Here is a 23362-nt window from a genome sequence, read left to right as displayed (position 1 = left end):
TACCATTTACACAGAAACTTAACAGAACTAATAAGAACTAAACTGGGGCAGGTGCATTGGCTCACGCCTATAATCCCAGCATTTTGGGAAACCGAGGCAGGTGGATCGTTTGAGTCCAGGAATTCGAGACCAGCCTGGGCAAAATGGTGAAACCCCGTCTCTACAAAAACTACAAAAAGTTATCTGGGCATGGTGGCATGCACCCTGGCTGAAGTGGGAAGATCAATTGAGCCCAGGAGGCAGAGGCTTGCAGTGAGCTGAGATCGCACAACTGCACTCCAGCCTGGGTGACGAGCAAGTGAGACCCCATCTCAAAAGAAAAAAAAAAAAAAAAAGAAGAACTAAATTGCTTTGAAGGAACTATGAATGAGAAACATCCTATCTAATATTGGCAGAAGCAAAATAATACATATTACACATTCCAAGAGACCAAACAATAGATCTCTATGGGACCATTTAATGCATTACTAATTCTAAGAAGCCAACATACATGAGTCTGCCAACAAAGAAAATATGCCATAGAATTGTTTCAGACATGATTTGCACCTTAATGGGAAGGTGGGAGCAGGACTGTTAAGGTGATGATGTCATTGAGCAGGTTCAAGAAATAAGGAATTGTCACATGACAATGATATAAAATGTCTCCAAAACAGCAATTAAGGTTTTATCTTCCGAGGTTGAAATTAGAAAAAAAAAAAAAAAACAGTGGACACAATAATCCATCTGCTAAAAATACTATAACCCTGAGGTGTGAATGACAGCAGAGTTCTGGGGCCCCCCAAACCCAATCAAAGTGACTGAGATATAACCTCACAGAACCAAAGAGAATATGACTGTGGAGGACTGCCAGCCTATGCCTGACCACAAATTGAAGGTCAGCAGTTAAGAGGAGAGCATCTTTTGACCAATGGTTAGGCAGTGTTCTTCCTTCAGCTAAAGACAGCAAGTCCCCCAACTAAAAAATACAACTACTCAACCCTGTTGATATCATATAAGGGCCTGATACCAATAGTCGCTAAAACCATCCAGCAGACTCCCTCCGCACGGATTCCTTGCACAGAAAACCAAAATTGATTTTCCACATACCTCGGCTACAGGGAGAGAATGTAATAACAACCAAACTCAAGTACTAGTTGGCTTGACAGTTCTGTTTCTCACTGAAAATGAATCTTCACGCCAATGATGTTGATCATATAAGTCAGTTCCCAAGAAACTGGGCATAATATGTTATTCTCACAAAATTGAGGCGGTGAGCCTTTAGAGATAAGGTCTAGACCCTAGTTATGACTTCACCCAGGTAATGCCACCTGGGAGGGCTCTGAGTAAGAAGCTAGCTAGCTAGCTGGCATTTTCAGAGGTAAGTTACTCCCCATTTATTTCAGATTTCTCCAAGTAGAATATAGTCAGGCCGGGTGTGGTGGTTCATGCCTCTAATCCCAGCACTTTGGGAGGCCGAGGCGGATGGATCACTTGAGGTCAGGAGTTTGAGACCAGCCTGGACGACATGGTGAAACCCCGTCTCTACTAAAAATACAAAAATTAGCCAGGAGTGGTGGGAGGCGCCTGTAGTCCAGCTACCTGGGAGGCTTACACAGGAGAATTGCTTGGACCCAGGAGGCAGAAGTTGCAATGAGCCAAGATCGTACCACTGCCCTCCAGTTTGGGCAATAGAGCAAGGGGCAGTAGAGCAAGACTCTGTCTCAAGAAAAAAAAAAAAAAATACAGTCAGACAAAATTTGCCTGGGTCTGGATACTTTTTGGTATTTTGATAATTAAGTTGCATTACAAATAATTAAATCAGCTATCATTTATTGAACACTTACTACATCCAGGCACTGTTCTAAAACTTAATATATGTCATTTATTTTTCTCAACAATCTAATGAGGCAGTAATTTTAACCCCATTTTAAACAAAACAAACAGGCTCAGAGAAGTAAAGAAACTTCTCCAAGGTTGCACTGCTGGTACATGGCTGAGCTGTGAGATGAATTACAAAGCTGGCTCTTAGTCAAATTTGATTGACCACTCTCAGAATTTAAAATTTTTTTAATTTACATTTTCTAAATTACTAAAGTAAAATTGAACATTTTTTCATATATCTATTGGCTATTTTTTCTCTACTGTGAGCTGACAAAACATATAATCACCACTAAAGCTACCACTCACATAAGAACTTGCCAAAACTAATAAGAACTAAGCTGCAGCTGGGCGCGGTGGCTCACGCCTGTAATCCCAGCACTTTGGGAGGCCGAGGCGGGTAGATCACGAGGTCAGGAGATCGAGACCAGCCTGGCCAACATGGTGAAACCTCATCTCTACTAAAAATACAAAAAAAAATTAGTCGGGCATGGTGGCACATGCCTGTAGTCCCAGCTACTTGGGAGGCTGAGGCAGGAGAATTGCTTGAACCCAATTCTCCTGCCTCAACCTCAGGCAGAGGTTGCAGTGAGCCAAGATTGCACCACTGCACTCCAGCCTGGGAGACAGAGTAAGACTCTGCCTCAAAAAAAAAAAGAACTAAGCTGCTTTGAAGGTGCTATCAATAGAAACATCATATTTAATACTGGCAGAAACAAAATAATAGGCATTACATATTCCAAGCGATCAACTAACCTTTGCCTATTTTTTGATTAAGTTGTTCGTATTTTTTATATTAAATGATTGGAGTTCTTTATATATTCTGAATACAAGGCCTCTGGCAGTCAGATGTGTTGTAAATATCCTCTGTCTGCAGTTTGTCTTTTGTTTAAGGCATCTTTTGTCATACATAAGATTTAAAGTTAATACAATCATATGATGCATCTTATAATTTCATCTTTTGTTTATGAAATCCTTTCTTATGCCAAAGTAATGAAGGTACCTGCCAACAGTTTCTTCTAAAAGTTTTGAAGTTTACACTTAGGTTGTCAATACATCTGGATTTTTTCCCCCTAGCCTCACCCTTAATCATTTGAAATTTTGATTGGCATTTATTGAATTTATAAACTTTTTTTTTTTTTTTTTGAGACGGAGTCTCGCTGTGTCGCCCAGGCTGGAGTGCAGTGGCCGGATCTCAGCTCACTGCAAGCTCTGCCTCCCGGGTTTTTACGCCATTCTCCTGCCTCAGCCTCCCGAGTAGCCGGGACTACAGGCGCCCGCCACCTCGCCCGGCTAGTTTTTTGTATTTTTTAGTAGAGACGGGGTTTCACCGTGTTAGCCAGGATGGTCTCGAACTCCTGACCTCGTGATCCGCCCGTCTCGGCCTCCCAAAGTGCTGGGATTACAGGCTTGAGCCACCGCGCCCGGCCGAATTTATAAACTTTTTTAGGGAAAATTACCTCTTTATTATACGAAGTCTTCCCATCCATGCACATGGTATCTCTCTGTTTATTCAGGTCTTTTGATTATGTTTTCTCCCCAAGATATGTATTTCTTGTTTAGATATTTCCTGGATACTTTATGGTCTTTTTGTGGCTACTGTGAAAAGAATCTTTAAAAAAGTATACATTTACTAAATGATTATTGCTGGTAGACAGGAATGTGATTGATTTTTGTATTAGGTTTAATCATATGAAACTGCAAATAAATATTTACTTGACCATTTTGACCTACATAAATTATAATTTCGTATGGTTGAATCAAAAGGTTGCTGATCTGAAACTCAGAAACCTTGCAGAACTGTTATTATTAGCTCTAATAATTTGTGGATTCTCTTGAATTTTCTTTTTTTTTTTTTTTAGATGGTGTTTCGCTCTTGTTGCCGAGGCTGGAGTGCAACGGTGTGGTCTTGGCTCACTGCAACCTCGCCTCCCGGGTTCAAGCGATTCTCCTGCCTCAGCCTCCTGAGTAGCTGGGATTACAGGCATGCAACACAATGCCCGCCTAATTTTGTATTTTTAGTAGAGACAGGATGTCTCCATGTTGGTCAGGCTGGTCTTGAACTCCTGACCTCAGGTGATCTGCCCACCTCAGCCTTCCAAAGTGCTGAGATTACAGGCGTGAGCCACCACGGCTGGCGATTCTCTTGAGTTTTCTATGGATATCTACATAGTCTTCAAATACAGACAGCGTGGTCCTCTCTTTTCTTTTTCTTATCTTCTGGAATTAACCAGGAAGTTAAGTTGATTAATAAATATTAAGGCTGATAGTAGGCACCATGTACTGTTGTTAATTTGAGAGGGAACAGGTCTATAGTTTTACTGGTAAGTGTGAAGTCTACTAAAGGAAGTTTTGGTTAACTTTAGGTTAAGAAAGTTTTTTATTTCTAGCTTTGTGAAAAAAATTTAATCAGACTAAATATTAAAGTTTTTTTTTTTTTTTTTTTGAGACGGAGTCTCGCTCTGTCGCCCAGGCTGGAGTGCAGTGGCCGGATCTCAGCTCACTGCAAGCTCCGCCTCCCAGATTCACGCCATTCTCCTGCCTCAGCCTCCCGAGTAGCTGGGACTACAGGCGCCTGCCACCTTGCCCGGCTAGTTTTTTGTATTTTTTAGTAGATACGGGGTTTCACCATGTTAGCCAGGATGGTCTCGATCTCCTGACCTCGTGATCCACCCGTCTCGGCCTCTCAAAGTGCTGGGATTACAGGCTTGAGCCACGGTGCCCGGCCTAAATATTAAAGTTTATCTAATGTTTTCTTCTGAACCTATTAAGAAAATAAAAAGATCTTCCCATTTTAAAAATTAATATGTTGGATGATATCAGTGATGTATTTTCTGATATGAAACCATCCTTGCAATATAATAATTTAAACAAACTATTTGGTCCTGATGTTTTGTTTTTTAATACAATGATACATTCAATTTGCTAGTACTGTATTTAGATGTTTCAAATCCATTTTCAGAAGATTAGCCTTTCATTTTCTTATATATACTGACTTTCCCTGTTTTGTATCAAGATTACACTAACCTCAAAACCTGAGATGGACAGCTTTCCCACTTTATCTCTTCTCTGAAACAGTTTAATTCTTCTATGTTTATCTGTTCCAAGAAGGTCTGATAAAACTTACCTCTAAACCTGTCTCATCTAGGCATTTTGCAGGATTGTTTCAATGTTTAATATAGCTAAGTTCAGAGGAAGATCCAAAAATCCTCCCAGTGATCACAGGTCTCCAAGTCTTGGGAAATTATGCCTTGGTAACCTAGTGTCTACTTTAACCCCTACAGAAATTCCATATAAGTTTATACTTTTGAAAATAAATAAGTAGTATGTTAATGATAGAAAGACAATGATGGAGCAAACAAAACAGATTTGCAAGCAATTCAAATTTAGGAAAGCAGGCCAGGCGTGGTGGCTCACACCTGTAATCTCAGTACTTTGGAAGGCTGAGCCGGTGGATCACCTGAGGTCAACCAGTTCAGGACCAGCCTCGCCAACATGGTGAAACCCCATCTGTACTAAAAATACAAAAATGAGCCAGGCGTGGTGGTGTGTATCTGTAATCCCAACTACTCAGGAGGCTGAAACAAGAGAATCACTTGAACCTGTGCGGTGGCAGTTGCAGTGAGCCAAGATTGCACCATTGCACTCCAGCCTGGGTAACAGAGCAAGACTCCGTCTCAAGAAAAAAAAAAAAAAAAAGAATTTAGGAAAGCAACATGAAGCACCAGTGCTGACTGGCCAAGAGATTGTTATACACTGGTGCTACCTGTACAGGCTGATTGATAGGAACCTCCACACAAGATAACCTGCATTGTCACTATAAAAAGTAGAGCTGATCTCTACTAAAAAAAAACACAAAAAAATTAGCCGGGCGTGATGGCGGGCGTCTGTAGTCCCAGCTACTGGGGAGGCTGAGCCAGGAGAATGGCGTCAACTCAGGAGGCGGAGCTTGCAGTGAGCCGAGATCGCGTCACTGCACTTCAGCCGGGGGACAGAGCGAGACTCCGTCTCACAAAAAAAAACAAAAAACAAAACAAAACAAAACAAAACAACAACAACAAAAAAAACGGAAAATCCAAGCTAACAAAAGGTAGGTAAAGTAAAAGTTTATGAAACGATATAAATTGGCTGGGCATAGTAGCTCATGCCTGTAATCCTAGCACTTTGGGAGGTCAAGGTGAGAGGACTGCTTGAGTCCAGAAGTTCAAGATCAGTCTGAGGAAGATGGTGAGACCATCTTTACAAAAATAAAAAATAAAAAAATTAGCTGAGCATGGTAATGTGTACCTGTAGTCCTAGCTACTCAGGAGGCTGAGGTGAGAGGAGCACTTGAGCCCAGGAGTTCCAGGCTGTTGTGAGTTATGATTACACCATTGCACTCCAGCCTGGGTGACAGAGTGACACTCTGTATCTAAAATAAATAAATACAATACAATACAAATTGAGTAAGAAAACAGTTAACAGACATAGGTAGAGTAAGCTGGAAGGGAGCTGAAAAAGCAGGGTTTTTTCTGGCTCATAGAGAACACCAGGTCTTTCTTCACAAAGCAGTACCCAAAGGCTCTGAAATAGGACACACTGACTACATAAACAGAACTAAAAATAAAAAACACATGATCATCTCAATAGATGCAGAAAAGACTTTTGATAAAATTCAACATCACTTCATGTTGAAAATCCTCAACAAACTAGGCACTGAAAGAACATATCTCAAAATAATTAACAGCCACCTATGACAAACCCATAGCCAGCATCATACGGTATGGGTAAAAGTTAGAAGCATTCCACCTGAGAACTGGAACAAGACAAGAATGCTCACTCTCACTACTCCTACTCCACAGAGTACTGGAATTCCTCACCAGAGCAATCAGGCAAGAAAAAGAAATAAAAGCATCCAAATAGGAAGAGAAGAAGTCAAACTATATTTGCAGATGATATAACGTTATAACTTGATCTTGGACAAGGTAGCATAAGAAAAAATATATCGATAAATAAAAATACAAAATACAAAATAATTTTATACCTAGAAAACCCCATCATATCTGGCCAAAAGTTCCTAGATCTTATAAACAACTTCAGCAAAATTTCGGGGTGCAAAATCAATGTACAAAAATCAGTAGCATTTCTATACTGAGTATCAAACTGAGTGCCAAATGAAGAGCATAATCTCATTCACAACAGACACACACACGTACACACACACACACACAGAAACAAAATACCTAGGAATACAGCTAATCAGGGAGGTGAAAGATCTCTACAGCAAGAATTATAACACTGCTCAAAGAAATCAGAGATGACACAAATGGAAAAATATTTTATGCTCATGGATAAGAAGAATCAATATTGTTAAAATGGCCATACTGCCCAAAGCAATCTACAGATTCAGTGCTATCCCTATCAAACTACCAATGACATTCTTCTAATTAGAAAAAAAACTATTCTAAAATTCATATGGAACCAAAAAAGAGCCTGAATAGCCAAGGTAATCATAAGCAAAAGAACAAAGCTGGAGGCATCAATTTTACCCAACTTCAAACTATACTTTAAGGCCACAGTCACCAAAAAAGCATGGTACTGATATAAAAACAGACACACAGTCCAATGGAACAGAATAAAGAGCCCAGAAATAAAACTGCACACCTACAACCATCCGATACTCAACAAAGTTGACAAAAGCAATGGGGAAAGGACTCCCTATTTAATAAATGGTGCTGGGATAACTGGCTAGCCATATGCAGAAGATTGAAGCTGGACTCCTTCCTTACACCATCTACAAAAATCAACTCAACATGGGTTAAAGACTTAAAAGTAAAACCTAAAACTATAAAAGCTCTAGAAAACCTAGGAAATGCCATTCTGGACACTGGCCCTGGCAAAGATTTCATGACAAAGACACCAAAAGCAATTGCAACAAAAGCAAAAATTGACAAATGGCACCTAATTAAAGAGCATAGCAAAGAACAACAACAATGACAAAACCTATCAGCAGAGTAAACAGACAACCCACAGAATGGGAGAAAATATTTGCAAGCTATGCATCTGACAAAGGTCTAATATCCAGAAGCTATAAGGAACTTAAATTAACAAGCAAAAAAACAAACAGCTCTATCAGAAAGTAGGCAAAGGACACGAACATACATTTTTCAAAAGAAGACATACTGCGGCTAAGAAGCATATAAAAAAATGCTCAGCATCACTAATCATTAGAGCAATGCAAATAACCACAATGAGATACTATCTCACAGCAGTTAGAAAGCTATTATTTAAAAGTCAAAAACATCACAGATGATGGCAAAGATGTGGAGAAAAGGGACTACTTATACAATACTGGTGGGAATGTAAATTAGTTCAGCCACTGTGGAAAGCACTTTGGTGATTTCTCAAAGAACTTAAAACAGAACTACTATTTAACCCAGCAATCCCATTATTGGGTATGTACCCGAAGGAATATAAATCACTCTACCATAAAGACACATGCATGCATATGTTCATTGCAGCAGTAATCACAATAGCAAAGACAGAACCAACCTAAATGCCCATCAATGGCAAACTGGATAATTCCACTGCCTGCAACATCTTGGCTAACCAGAAGTCCTGTGTCTATCCACATGACAGTTTCGCTGCTAGCATAACCAGCATTTGAGAGAGCCAGCCCGCTAAACATATCTGCAACCAAGGACTCTCACAGAGTGTACTTCACTCCCTTGTTACCTCCACCAGAGCAGGTGCTGTTATCCATGGCTAGGAGACCTGAAGATGAATCATATCACAGGACTCTTTGCAGATATTCCCCAGCACCAGCCCAGGGCCTGGTAGCTCCACTGGGTAGCTAGACCCAAAAGAGCAATAATAATCACTGCAGTCCAGCTCTCAGGAAGCCCTATCCCCAGGGTAAGGGGGCAGAGCACCGCATCAAGGGATCATTCTGTGGTATAAATAAATCTGAACAGCAGGCTTTGAGTTCCAGATTTTTCCACTGAAATAGTCTACCCAGATGAGAAGGAATCAGAAAAGTAATTCTGCTAATAAAACAAAACAAGGTTCTATAACACCCTTAAAAGACCACACTAGCTCCCCAACAATGGATCTAAACCACTGCAGAATATATATTCTTTTATCAGCACATGGAACATTCTCCAAGATAGACCATATGATAGGTCACAAAACAAGTCTAAATAAATTTAGGAAAATCAAAGTATATCATGTATCCTCTCAGACCACAGTGGAATAAAACTGGAAATTAACTCCAAAAGGAACCCTCAAAACTATGGACATTAAATAATCTGTTCTTGAACAATCTTTGGGTCAACAATGAAATCAAGATGGAAATTTTAAAAATTCTTAGAACTAAATGATAATAGTGACACAAATGATTAAACCCCTGGGACATAGCAAAAGCGGTGCTAAGAGAAAAGTTCATAGCATTTAATGTCTACATCAAAAAGTCCAAAAGAGGCCCGGTGCGGTGGTTTATGCCTATACTCCTAGCACTTTGGAAGGCTGAGACCGGTGGATTACTTGAGCTAAGGAGTTTGAGACCAGCCTGGGCAACATGGCAAACCTTGTCTCTACAAAAAATACAAAAATTAGTTCGGTGTGGTGGCATATGCCTGTAGTCCCAGCTACTTTGGAGGCTGAGGTGGGAAGACAGCTTGAGCCCAGGAGGCGGAGGTTGCAATGAGCCAAGATTGTGACACTGCACTCCAGTCTGGGCAATAGGGCCAGGCCTTGTCTCAAAAAGTCTGAAAGAGCATAAATAGACAATCTAAGGTCACACCTCAAGGAACTAGAGAAATAACAAACCAAAGCCAAACACAGCAGAAGAAAAGAGTAACAAAGATCAGAACAGACCCAAAATAAATTGAAACCAAAAAAAATACAAAAGATAAATGCAACAAAAATGCCTATCAAACAACGAGTGGATAAAGAAAATGTGGAATATATGTACCATGGAATACTACTTAGTCATAAAAAGGAATGAAATAATGGCATTTGCAGCAACCTGGATGGAGGTGGAGACCATTACTCTAAGTGAAGTAACTCAGGAATGGAAAACCAAACATCGTGTGGTTTTCAGCTATGAGGATGCAAAGGCATATGAATGATATAATGGATTTAGGGGACTTGGTGGGTAAGGTGAGAGGGGGTAAGGGATAAACGAATACACAGTAGGTACCAGTGTACACTGCTCAGGTGATGGGTGCACCAAAATCTCAGAAATTGCCACTAAAGAACTTATCCATGTAACCAAAAATCATCTGTTCCCCAAAAACTACTGAAATAAAATAAAATAAAAAAGAACTCTGCAATACCTTCTGCAGTTTGTCTCAGCAAATACCATAATATAAATATCAGTATAATGAATTGATTATTAACATTAAAAAAATAAGAAGTGCTGGCCGGGCGCGGTGGCTCAAGCCTGTAATCCCAGCACTTTGGGAGGCCGAGATGGGCGGATCACGAGGTCAGGAGATTGAGACCATCCTGGCTAACACGGTGAAACCCTGTCTCTACTAAAAACACAAAAAATGAGCCGGGCGTGGCGGCGGGCGCCTGTAGTCCCAGCTACTCGGGAGGCTGAAGCAAGAGAATGGCGTGAACCTGGGAGGCGGAGCTTGCAGTGAGCCGAGATCGCGCCACTGCACTCCAGCCTGGGCCACAGAGCGAGACTCCGTCTCAAAAAAAAAAAAAAAAATAAGAAGTGCTATAATAGAGATTTTGGAAGAACACAGTAATGGTATCTTATGAGACCTTGGGTCAGTAAAGTTTTCTTAGAGAAGCTGGCACATAAAAGGAGTTTTGAAGAACCAACAGTAGTGGCTGACTACACGGAAACGGGAAAGAGAGGAGGAAGTGAGCAGCTGGATGAATCTCAAGGTTCTTTCTTTTATAATTTACAGGGTTGGGCTTGATTTAATCTGGTCTTTTTCTAAACTTGCTTTTTTAAAGACATGTGTAAACTATTGTTATTTTTGTTCTTTTCATTTTATAACACTGTGGATGGATTTACAATATAATTTGTCAAAGTCTTAGCCCAACCTCCTATTTTTCTTCAGTTAATTGAAATAGTGGGTTCTGAATTTGTAATGTCTAATTTTTAAAAAACATTTTTAATTAAATAAAATTCTGCTACTATAAAGTCTGGAAAAAAATTAAATATTGGCTTGGCAAAGTGGTGCATACCTGTAGTCCTAGCTATGCAGGACGACTGTTTGAGCCAAGGAGGTCGAGGTTGGAGTGAGCTATGATTTTGCCACTGCACTTCAGCCTGGGTGACAGAGCAAGACCTTGTAGACCTTGTTTCAAAAAAAAAAAAAAAACCCCAACCAAAAGTTTTTCACTATCTGGCCCCTGTCATCTTCTCCAACTATTTCTGAGTATTTCCCATAGGCCCCATAGGCTCTTTGCAATGTAGACAAACTAAATTACTCATTGTCTGTCCCCCAAACTAACCACACTCTTGCCTTCTCACCTTTGTTCATACTAACCCCCTAACCCAGAAGGGTCTCTGGTACTTCCCTTCTGCTCATCCATTTGTTCAGTAAATAATTTGGATATCTATTGGGCATTCTGTGGGCCCTAGAAATATTATAGTTTAAAAAAAAAGACACAGTTCCTGCCTTCAAGAAGCTTACCATTCAGAGAAGCTTATTCTTTCTTCGATTCTAGGATGAAGGCCCATCTACTTATGAAGTCCTACTCCGAGCTCTTATTGCATTTATAGGTTGTTCACATACCAGTGCTAATCATAATCCCTAAAAACACAATCTCAAATGCCATAATCCTGAAAGATCAAAATCTCTAACGTCTAAAAATCCCTAACATCTAAAATCCTGAAAATCACAATCCTGGAAGATTAAAATTCAGCACGTTGAAATCCTGAAAGCTGAATTCTGGAGAAGTTCATTTTTTATTGTAAGCAGGGTAGCTGCAGCATGTTACTTGTATCATAGTAGGTGGGACTATTCCCATCCTGTTTTTACTTGCATTTGGCAGAAAATTCAGATGAGTAGATTAGTCACATAACACAACAACGAACACTTCCGTTTAAAAATGCATCATTTGGCTAGGGGCAGTGGCTTATGCCTGAAATTCCAGCACTTCAGGAGGTCAAGGAGGGTGGATTGCCTGAGGTCAGGAGTTCAAGACCAGCCTGGCCAACATGGCAAAACCCTGCCTCTACCAAAAATACAAAAATTAGCCACGTGTGGTGGTGCCCACCTGTAATCCCAGCTACTCAGGAGGCTGAGGCAGGAAAACCACTTGAACCTGGGAGGCAGAGGTTGTAGTGAGCTGAGATCGTGCCACTGCACTCCAGCCTGGGTGACAGAGCAACACCGTGTCTCTAATAAGAAAATAAAAATAAAAATGCATCACTCGTCCACACTGGCATTCCTTCCAGCTGATAAAATTCCAGGAGCTTTTAATGAATTAAAGCCACATTTGCCCAAAAGAACTAGCAAAATTACTGACTGGTTCAAAAATAATTATGTGCATGGTAGGATAAGAAAACATATACTTAGCTGGGTGTGGTGGCTCACACCTGTAGTCCCAGCTACTTGGGAGGCTGAGGCAGGAGAATCACTTGAACCCAGGAGGTGGAGGTTGCAGTGAGCTGAAATCATGCCACTGCACTCCAGCCTGGGTGACAGAGTGAGACTGTCTCAAAAAACAAAACAAAACAAAACACATACACAATGGTGTTGCTGTTCAATCACCAGTATTATTTGTGCCAAATCTGTGGTCTGTATATGATTTCACGTGGAATGGATTTCTGTGTACCTAAAACAACATAGAAGTATGGCACAAAAGATGGGCAAATTTAATAGGAAATGCTCATGTCTGTGTATATCATGTTGGTGTATGTCAAATGTGAATGTATTCTATAAGGAGAGCCATGCCCTAAAAGAAAAAAAACCTATTTTTCATTTCAATCACAGCTATTCATTGTGAGGTAAGACTTCAAAATATAGTTAAATTACTGCGAAAGTCAGCCAGGTCTTATGGACAACCTCTGTGCAACTAACTGCCCAGAATTTATTCCTGTAATACATTTTTCAGAAGTTAAATTTTATTTCCAGTTTTTGGGTTTTTCCTCAAGTTTTTTATTCCACTATTTAGTCAGCTTATTTATTCACATAAATACTATATGTATGAATACTATATATTATATATAAATACTATATATATGAATATGTTATATATATATGATGGAGTCTCGCTGTGTTGCCCAGGCCACAGTGCAGTGGCTATTCACAGACATAAGCATAGTGTATTACAGCCTCAAACTCCTGGGTTCAACTGATCCTTCTGCCTCTGTCTCAACCAGCTAGAACTACAGGTTATGTGCCACTGCACCCAGCCATCTTGGCTCACGGCAACCTCCACCTCCTGGGTTCAAGTGATTCTCCTGCCTCAGCCTCCCGAGTAGCTGGGACTACAGGTGTGGGCCACCATGCCTGGCTAAGTATATGTCTTCTTATCCTACCATGCACATAATTACTTTTGAACTAGTCAGTAACTTTGCTAGCACTATTTTTTACAATTCACTGTGCTATATATTTCAGCTTTGCATCATTTCCAGTACTAAAAGTATAAATCATATACTTTTACAGAGTTACAATTTGTTTTATGTATTTTGTAAATACGACTCCAAAAAAGTGCATTATCATGTTGGCTTTCTGTGTAAGCATTGTGCATGTCAGAAAAAAAAGGTCAAAAGTTCCTCAATAAATAAAGAGATGTCTTTTCTGTGTATCTGCATTTGTGGAACATAGAATTTTTCAGCTGGGTGCAATGGCATGTGCCTGTAGTCTCAGCCGCTTGGGATGCTGAGCTGGGAGGTTTGTTTGAGCCCAGGAGTTCAGGTCCAATCTGGGTAACAAAGCAAAACAAGATCTTTAAAATAAATAGGCTGAGTGCTGTGGCTCACACCTGCAATCCTAGCAGTCTGGGAGGCCAAGGCAGGCGGAGTACCTGAGCTCAGGAGTTCAAGACAAGCCTGGGCAACATGACAAAACCCTGTCTCTAATAAAAATACAAAAAATTGGCCGGATGTGGTAGCTTATGCCTGTAATCCCAGCACTTTGGGAAGCCGAGGCGGGCGGATCACCTGAGGTCAGGAGTACAAGATCCGCCTGACAAACATAGTGAAACCTGGTCTCTACTAAAAACACAAAAATTAGCCATGCCTGGTGGCGGGTGCCTGTAATCCCAGTTATTTGGGAGGCTGAGGCAGGAGAATCGCTTGAACCTGGGAGGCGGAGGTGGCAGTGAGCCAAAGTTGCACCATTGCCCTCCAGCCTGGGCAACAAGAGCGAAAATCCATCTCAAAAAATAAATAAACAAATACAATCAGCCAGGCATGGTGGTGTGCGCCTGTAGTCCCAACTTCTTAGGAGGCTGAAGCACAAGAATCGCTTGAACTTGGGAGGCGGAGGTTGCGGTGAGCCGAGATTGTGCCACTGCACTCCAGCCTGGGCGACAGAGTGAGACTCTGTCTCAAAATAAATAAATAAATAAATAAATAAATAGTGAGACTCTGTCTCAAAATAAATAAATAAATAAACAAACAAACAATTTTCTAAATGATTGTTTAAAAATTTGTTTTTCTCTTTAGGCAACTGCATATGTTGCAGGGTTTTTTGTTTGTTTGTTTCTTTTGTTTTTTTCTTGAGACGGAGTCTCATACTGTCACCCAGGCTGGAGTGAGGGGCACCATCTCTGCTCACTGCAACCTCTGCCTCCCAGGTTCAAGCGATTCTCTTCAGTCTCCCAAGTAGCTGGGATTACGGGCACCCACCACCATGCTCAGCTAATTTTTTGTATTTTTAGTAGAGATGGGGTTTCATTCTGTTGGCCAGGCTGGTCTCAAACTTCTAACCTCATGATCCACCTGTCCTGGCCTCCCAAAATGCTGGGATTACAGGTGTGAGCCACTGTGCCCGGCCAATGATGGTTTTGATCAATTTCATCAAAAGACTTACGTTAGCCGGGCGCGGTGGCTCAAGCCTGTAATCCCAGCACTTTGGGAGGCCGAGATGGGCGGATCACAAGGTCAGGAGATCGAGACCATCCTGGCTAACACGGTGAAACCCCGTCTCTACTAAAAAATACAAAAAAAAAACCAACTAGCTGGGCGAGGTGGCGGGCGCCTGTAGTCCCGGCTACTCGGGAGGCTGAGGCAGGAGAATGGCGGGAACCCAGGAGGCGGAGCTTGCAGTGAGCTGAGATCCGGCCACAGCACTCCAGCCTGGGTGACAGAGCGAGACTCCGTCTCAAAAAAAAAAAAAAAGACTTACGTTATCCATCATGGTATTCCAGAAGACCACAGTTATAAAGCTGGGTACACACAATTACCAACTACAGTGATATATATTTATACATTTCATTTTTTGACTTATTTCTTTATGAATATGGTTCATCTGCTCATAACTGCTATATCTGTATAACTACTATTAATATACTTGAGTGAGTTTATGCTTGTAAAAATATATTATTACCTATTTTATTGTATAAAGTAACTTATGAAGATTTCTGGGTTTTTTTTTGTTTTTTGTTTTGTTTTGTTTTTTGAGATGGAGTCTCGCTCTGTCACCCAAGCTGGAGTGCAATGGCACAACTTGGCTCACCACAACCTCCGCCTCCCAGTTTCAAGCGATTCTCCTGCCTCAGCCTCCTGAGTAGCTGGGATTACAGGCACATGCCACCAAGCCCAGCTAATTTTTGTATTTTTTAGTAGAGATGGGGTTTCACCATGTTGGTCAGACTGGTCTTGAACTCCTGACCTCAAGTGATCCACCTGCCTCGGCCTCCCAAAGTGCTGGGATTAGAGGTGTGAGTCATTGCGCTCAGCCTTTCTGTTATGTTTTTATATGTTTCTCAAATAAATTCCCTTTAAAAATGTAAATAGGCCAGGCACGGTGGCTCACGCATGTACTCCCAGGACTCTGGGAGGCCAAGGCAGGCAGATCACCTAAGGTTGCAGTTCGAGATCAGCCTGACCAACATGGAGAAACACTGTCTCTACTAAAAATATATACTTAGCCAGGGGTGGTGGCGCATGCCTATAATCCCAGCTACTCGGGAGGCTGAGGCAGGAGAATCGCTTGAACCCAGGAGGCGGAGGTTGTAGTGAGCCGAGATTGCGCCATTGAACTCCAGCCTGGGCAACAAGAGCAAAACTCCATCTCAAAAAAAAAAAAAAAAAAAAAAAAAAAGGTAAATAAGCTGGACATGGTGGTGTGTGCCTGTAGTCCCAGTTACTTGGCAGGCAGAGTCAGGAGGCTCATTTGAGCCCAGGAGTTCGAGGGTGTAGTGCATTATGATCACACCTGTGAATAGCCACTGCATTCCAGCCTTGGCAACATAGTGAGACCCTGTCTCTAAAAAGAAACAAAAAGTAAATGTCTTTTAAATAATTTAAAATAATTTTTTTCCCAGAACTACATTTTCAGGATTTTCATCTTTCAAGATTACAATTTTGGGGATTTTACACTTTAGGGGATTTTGATCTTTCGAGATTTTAACATGCAGGATTGTTTCTTTTGGGATTATGGCACAAACCCCTCACTTACTATAGTCTACCAAATATTGATAGTTTTAATTTATAAATCCTGTCTTCCCAGCCAAAAAGGAAGTTATTTCAGGGCAGCTACCATTTCCTCATATCTCCAATGCTAAATAAAATGCTTTAAAAATAAAAATCATGGCCAGGCATGGTGGCTCACACCTGTAATCTCAGCAATTTGGGAGGCCAAGGCAGGTGTATCGCTTGAGGTCAGGAGTTCGAGAGCAGCTTGGCCAACATGGTGAAACCCCATCTTTACTAAAAATATAAAAACTAGCCAGGCATGGTGGTGCGCACCTGTAATCCCAGCTACTTGGGAGGTTGAGGCAGGAGAAGCACTTGAACCTGGGAGGTGGAGGTTGCAGTGAGCCAAGATCATGCCACTGCACTCCAGCCTGGGTGACAGAGTGAGACTCTGTCTGAAAAAATCATAAAAATAAAAATAAAATAAAAATCATTAGAGAAGTAATATCAACAAGATGGTAGATTAGGAAGCAACAGATCCTTCCCCAACAAAGACACAGAGAAGTCAGGTACTGTGCATTTTTCACTATATTTCCAGAGCCAACAGTATGCCAAATAGATATTCAGATTATTTACTGAACAAATGAATGAGTGAGAGGCAGTGTGGAGACTCTTCCTAGATAGGAACAATATGAGCAAAGTCAAGAGAGCAAGAGTGTGTTTAGTGTGTTAACAACAATATATGGACCAGAATACCTTTGTGTGAGAGCTCTGAAGAAAAGCTGAGAAGCTACAGCACCAGGCCACTGTAAAACCAAAAGGAGATTACAGCAAAAGGGATAGGAAATTTCACAGTGTTTGGCATGTCCTTTCATGTCCTTTTTCTTATGTGGCATAGTACAGAGAAAGTTGGAGGAAACCCCCCTATACTGGGTCTACTCCTTCTGGAAACAAAAGAGTTGACTGTGTGTCCAACATTCTGGCTTGTCTGGGGATTCCTGAGAGACTGGTTTCTATCTCACATGACTCAGAATCATGTCATGTGAGATATGAGTGGTGAGCACTCATGGACAGGTTCCAGAGTACAGAAGACACTGAAAACAGAGGAGAGCAGGATATTAGCACTGAAGTTCCATAGGCAGACATCAGGGGGAGCAAGAGGTCAGAAAAAGGTTGAGCGATCCTAGAACCAACAGCCAGGATAATTGGTAAAGGTCTTCCTCTGCAAAGTCACTATACAAAGACTGGAGAGATGGTTGGTTTAGGTTCTTAAAGCCCAGCAAGAGATTATAAGGCATACAAATAAACAGGGCAATATGGCTGAATTAAAGCAATAAAATATAACTCCAGAAACAGGCCCTAAAGAAATGCAGATCTGTGAGCTGCATGACAAAGAATTTAAAATAACTGTTATAGATGCTCAATGAGCTAGAACACAGATACAAAACTAAATGAAATGAAGGAAACAATGCATGAATAAAAAGAGAAACAATGAAAAAGATCCAAACAGAAATTTGGGACCTTAAAAAATTCAATAACTGAACGGAAAAATTCATTAGAGAGGTTCAACAGCAGGTTTAATCAGGCAAAAGAAAGTAGAGTCAGCCAGGTGTGGTGGTTCACATCTGTAATCCAGCACTTTAGGAGGCCGAGGCAGGTGGATCACAAGGTCAAGAGACTGAGACCATCCTGGCCAACATGGTGAAACCCCGTTTCTACTAAAAATACAAAAATTAGCTGGGCATGGTGGTGAGCATCTGTAGTCCCAGCTACTCAGGAGGCTGAGGCAGGAGGATCACTTGAACCCAGGAGGCAGAGGTTGCAGTGAGCCAAGATCGCGCTACTGCACTCCATGCACTCCAGCCTGGTGACAGAGCAAGACTCTGTCAAAAAAAAAAAAAAAAAAAAAAAGGTAGAGTCACAGGAGCAAAAAGGAAACAGATTGGCAAAGAGTACATAAAGAACTTATAGGGCACTATCAGGACAACACATTCTGAAATGCACATTATGAAAACTCAGAAGGAGAAGAGGGAGAGACAAAGTGGCAGAGAGCTTATTTGAAGAAGTAACAGCTGCAAGCTTCCCAAATCTAAGAAGATAAATGGATATGCACACTAAAGAACCTCAAAGGACTTCAACAAGGATAAATCCAGAGAGGATCACAAAGATACATTATAATTAAATTATCTAAAGTCAAAGGCAGAGAACATATTCAAAGCAGCAAAAGAAAAGCGATTCATCACATACAAGGGAGTTTCCAAAGATAATCACCAGATTTCTCAGCAGAAACTTGAAAGAAGTAGTTTTCTGTATGTGAATGAAGTTTTTAACAATTTAAAACAGAATGCTGTAACTTTAAAGATGGTTTATGTAATTACAACAGTAAACACAAAGTATCTAATATATATAATAGGAAATGAGAAGAGAATCAACATATATTGCTACAAAAAAATCAACAAAACACAAAAAAGGCAGTAAAAAATAAAAGGACAAAAAAGCTACAAAATATACCAAAAACAATTAACAAAATGGCAATAGTAAGTCCTTCCCTCCCTATTGGTAGTTTATGTTTTGTTTAAGATAGGCTCGCATGCTGTTGCCCAGGTTACAGTGCAGTGGCACTATCATGGTTCAGTGCAGCCTTGACCTCCTGGGCTCAAGCAATCCTGCCTCAGCCTCCTGGGTAGCTGGGACTACAGGTGCATGCCACAACATCTGGCTAATTAAAAAAATACATTTTTTCTGTAGAAATGGGGTCTTCTCTATGTTGCCGAGGCTCGTCTCTAACTCCTGGCCTCAAGCGATCTTCTTGTTTTGGCCTCCCAAAGTGTTGGAATTACAGGCATGAGCCACCATGCTGGGCCAGTAATTAACTTTAAATGTAAAGTCATATATTGACTGGAGTTTAAAAAGGATCCAACTATATGCTGTCTACAAGAGACTCACTTTAGATCTAAGGACACACAGATTGAAAGGAAAAGTTTGGAAAAAGATACTCCATGCAAATGGTAACCAGAAGAGAGCAGGAGTGGCTATATTAATGTCAGACAAAATCGATTTTAAGTAAACAACTCTCACAAAAGATAAAAAGTGACATTATATAATGATAAAAGGGTAACCTAGGAAGATATAACAATAATAAATATCTATGCACCAAACACCAGAGCTCCTAAATATATGAAATAAAAACTTAGACAGAATTGAAAGGTAAAAGGGCAACACAGTTATACTAGAGAATTTCAAAACTCCACTTTAAATAATGGACAGAACAACCAGACAGAAGGTCAACATGGAAAGAGAGGACCTGAACAACATTATACACCAACTGGACCTAATAGACATACATAGAGAACTCTACCCAACAACAGTAAAATATACATTCTTCTCAAGTGCACATGGAAAATTCTCTATGACAGACCAATGTTAGGCCACAAAACAAATCTTAACAAATTCAAGAAGACTAAAATCACACAAAGGATCTTTTCTTTCTTTCTTTTTTTTTTAAGACTGAGTCTTGCTCTGTTGCCAGGCTGGAGTGCAGTGGCGTGATCTCAGCTCATTGCAACCTCTGCCTCCCAGGGCCAAGATGGTCTCAATCTCCTGACCTCATGATTCGCCTGCCTCAACCTCCCAAAGTGCTGGGATTACAGGCGTGAGCCACTGCGCCTAGCCACAAAGTATCTTTTCTAATGACAATGAAATGAAACTAGAAATCAATGGCACAAGGAAAACTGGAAAATCCACATATATGTGAAAATTAAACAATCCACTCATAAACAGCCACAGGATCAAACAAGTCACAAGAGAAGTTAGAAAATACCTTGAGACAAATAAAAAGGAAAACATACCAAAACTTACGGAATACAGGAAAAGCAGTGTTAAGAGGTCAATTTATAGTTGTAAAAGCATACATTAAAAAAGAAGAAAGGTCCAGGCATGGTGGCTCATGCCTGTAATCTCAGCACTTTGGGAGGCTGAGGTGGGCGGATGACCTGAGGTCAGGAGTTCAAGACCAGCCTGGCCAACATGGTGAAACCCCATCTCTACTAAAAATAGAAAACTTAGCCAGACAAGGTGGCACACGCCTGTAGTCCCAGCTACTCAGGAGGCTGACGCAGGAAGAATCGCTTGAAGCTGGGAGGCAGAGGTTGCAGTGAGCTGAGATCATGCCACTACATTCCAGCCTGGGCAACAGAGTGAGACTCAACCTTAAAGAAAAGAAAAAAAAAATACGTAAGTAAATAATATAAAATAAAATCAGAAATGAAAGGGGAAATTATAACTGATGTCACAGAAATAAAAAGGATTATAAGAGACTACTATAAACAAACGCACACCAACAAACTGGATAACCTAGAAGAAATGGATAAATTCTTTCTTTCTTTTTTTTTTTTTTTTTTTTTTTGAGACGGAGTCTCACGCTGTTGCCCAGGCTGGAGTGCAGTGGCGCGATCTCGGCTCACTGCAAGCTCCGCCTCCCAGGTTCACGCCATTCTCCTGCCTCAGCCTCCTGAGTAGCTAGGACTACAGGCGCCCGCCACCGCGCCCGGCTAATTTTTTGTATTTTTAGTAGAGACGGGGTTTCACTGTGGTCTCGATCTCCTGACCTTGTGATCCGCCCGCCTCGGCCTCCCAAAGTGCTGGGATTACAGGCTTGAGCCACCGCGCCCGGCCCTTTTTTTTTTTTTTTTTTTTGAGACAGAGTCTCGCTCAGCTGCCAGGTTGGAGTGCAGTAGTGCCATCTCAGTTCACTGCAACTTCTGCCTCCTGGGCTTCAGCAATTCTCATGACTCAGCCTCCCAAGTAGCTGGGACTACAGATGCACCACCATGCCCAGCTAATTGTTGTATTTTTAATAGAGATGGGGTTTCACCATGTTGGCCAGGCTGGTATCGATCTCTTGACCTCCTGATCCGCCCACCTCAACCTCCCAAAGTGCTGGGATTACAGGTGCGAGCCAGCACGCCCGGCCATGGATAAATTCTTAGAAACACACAACTTACCAAGACTGTATCATGTAGAAATAGAAAAGCTGAAAAAAAAAACAGTGAGTGAGGAGATTAAATCAGTAACCAAAAACCTTCCAACAAAGAAAAGCCCAGGACCAGATGGCTTCACTGGAGAATTCTACCAAACATTAAAAAATAATGAATGCCAAGTTTTCTCAAACTCTTCCAAAAACTGAGGAGGAAGGAACACTTCCAAGCTCATTCTATGATGCCAGCATTACCCTGACACTAAACCAGACACAGACATTACAAGAAAAGATAACTACAGATGAATATTCTTTGTGAGTATTGAGGCAAAAACCCTCAACAAAATACTGGCAAATTCAGTAGCATGTTAAAAGAATTACATACCATCAATAAGTAGGACTCATTTCTGGAATGCAAGTATGATTCAACATACGAATATCAATCAATGTAACACATCACTTTAACAGAATAAGGACAAAAAGATGACCATCTCGATGCAAAAAAGGCATTGGACAAGATTCAACACAACACCCTTTTATGATAAAACATCAAACAAATGATAAATAGAAGGAAACTGCCTTAAAATCATAAAGACCACGTATGAAACCCTCACAGATAATATCATACTCAGTGGTGAAAGACTAAAAGCCTTTTCTCTAAGATGAGGAACAAGCCAAGCATGCACACCCTCACTTCTTCTATTCAACATAATGTTAAAAGTTCTAGTTAGTGCAATTAGGCAAATTGGAAAAGAAAATTTATCTGGGCTAGGCGCAGTGGCTCATGCCTGTAATCCCAGCACTTTGGGAGGCCAAGGCAGGTGGATCACGAGGTCAGGAGTTCAAGACCAGCCTGGCCAAGATGGTGAAACCCTGTCACTACTAAAACTACAAAAAAATTAGCTGGGCGTGGTGGCGGGCACCTATAATCCCAGCCACTTGGGAGGCTGAGGCAGAGAACTGCTTGAACCCAGGAAGCGGAGGTTGCAGTGAGCCAAGATCGCACCACTGCACTCCAGCCTGGGTGACAGAGATTCGTCTCAAAAAAAAAAAAAAAAGTAAATTTATCTGTTTTCAGATAACATGATCTAATACATAGACAATCCTGGGCCGGGCGCGGTGGCTCACACCTGTAATCCCAGCACTTTGGGTGGACAAGGAGGGCAGATCACCTGAGGTCAGGAGTTCAAGACCAGCCTGACCAACATGGTAAAACCCCATCTCTACTAAAAATACAAAATTAGCTGAGTGTGGTGGTGCACGCCTGTAATCCAAGCTACTTGGGAGGCTGAGGCAGGAGAATCACTTGAACCTGGGAGGCAGAGGTTTCAGTGAGATGAGATCGTGCCCCTGAACTCCAGCCTGGGCAACGAGAGTAAAACTCCATCTCAAAAAAAAAAAAGGAAACAAAAAGAAAATCCTAAAGAGTTTGCAAAAAAATTGTTAGAATAGACAAAGTCAGCAAAGCTGCAGGATTCAAAATCAATATGCAAAAATCTGTTGCATTTATATACACTAACAATGAGCAATTCAAAAGGAAAAATTTAAAAATCTCATTAATAACAGTATAAAATACACTTAGGAATAAAACTAACTGAGCAAGTGAAAGACTTGGACGCTGAAGACTATAAAACATTGTGGAAAGAAATTCAAGACACAAATAAATGGAAAGACATCCATGTTCCTGGATTGGAAGACTTGGTATTGTTAAAATGTTAATCCTACCAAAAGCAATCTACAGATTCGATGCAAGTCCTATCAAAATCCCAGCAGCATTTTTCAGAAATAGAAAAATTAATTATAAAACTCATATGAAATTTCAAGAGACCCTGAGGTATTGGTATTTGCACACCAATGTTCATAGCAGCACTATTCATAATAGCCAATAAGTGGAGGCAACCAAAATGTCCATCAATGGATGAACGGATAAGCAAAATGTGGTATACGCGTGAGATGCAATATTCAGCCTTAAAAATGAAAGAATTCTGGCCAGG

At 41.0% G+C, this 23362-nt stretch overlaps 1 protein-coding gene across 7 annotated transcripts in view; it reads right to left on the bottom strand.

Annotated features, from left to right (window-relative positions):
* LOC105489613 (ubiquitin specific peptidase 49) overlaps window positions 1-23362 on the bottom strand; it is a 98191-nt gene that overhangs the window by 28943 nt on the left and 45886 nt on the right. The window contains exon 2 of one of the 7 annotated variants that reach the window (XM_071097064.1): window positions 3318-3469. The exons of the other annotated variants lie outside the window; for them this stretch is intronic. The gene's annotated coding sequence lies outside the window, so the exon portion shown is untranslated. The remainder of the gene's footprint in view (window positions 1-3317; window positions 3470-23362) is intronic. 7 annotated transcript variants of the gene reach the window in all.

This window comes from Macaca nemestrina, chromosome 5 (assembly GCF_043159975.1).
Source record: "Macaca nemestrina isolate mMacNem1 chromosome 5, mMacNem.hap1, whole genome shotgun sequence".
NCBI lineage: Eukaryota > Metazoa > Chordata > Mammalia > Primates > Cercopithecidae > Macaca > Macaca nemestrina.
Note: the sequence above shows the minus strand (reverse complement) of the source record. Positions and strands in the feature narration are given on the sequence as shown.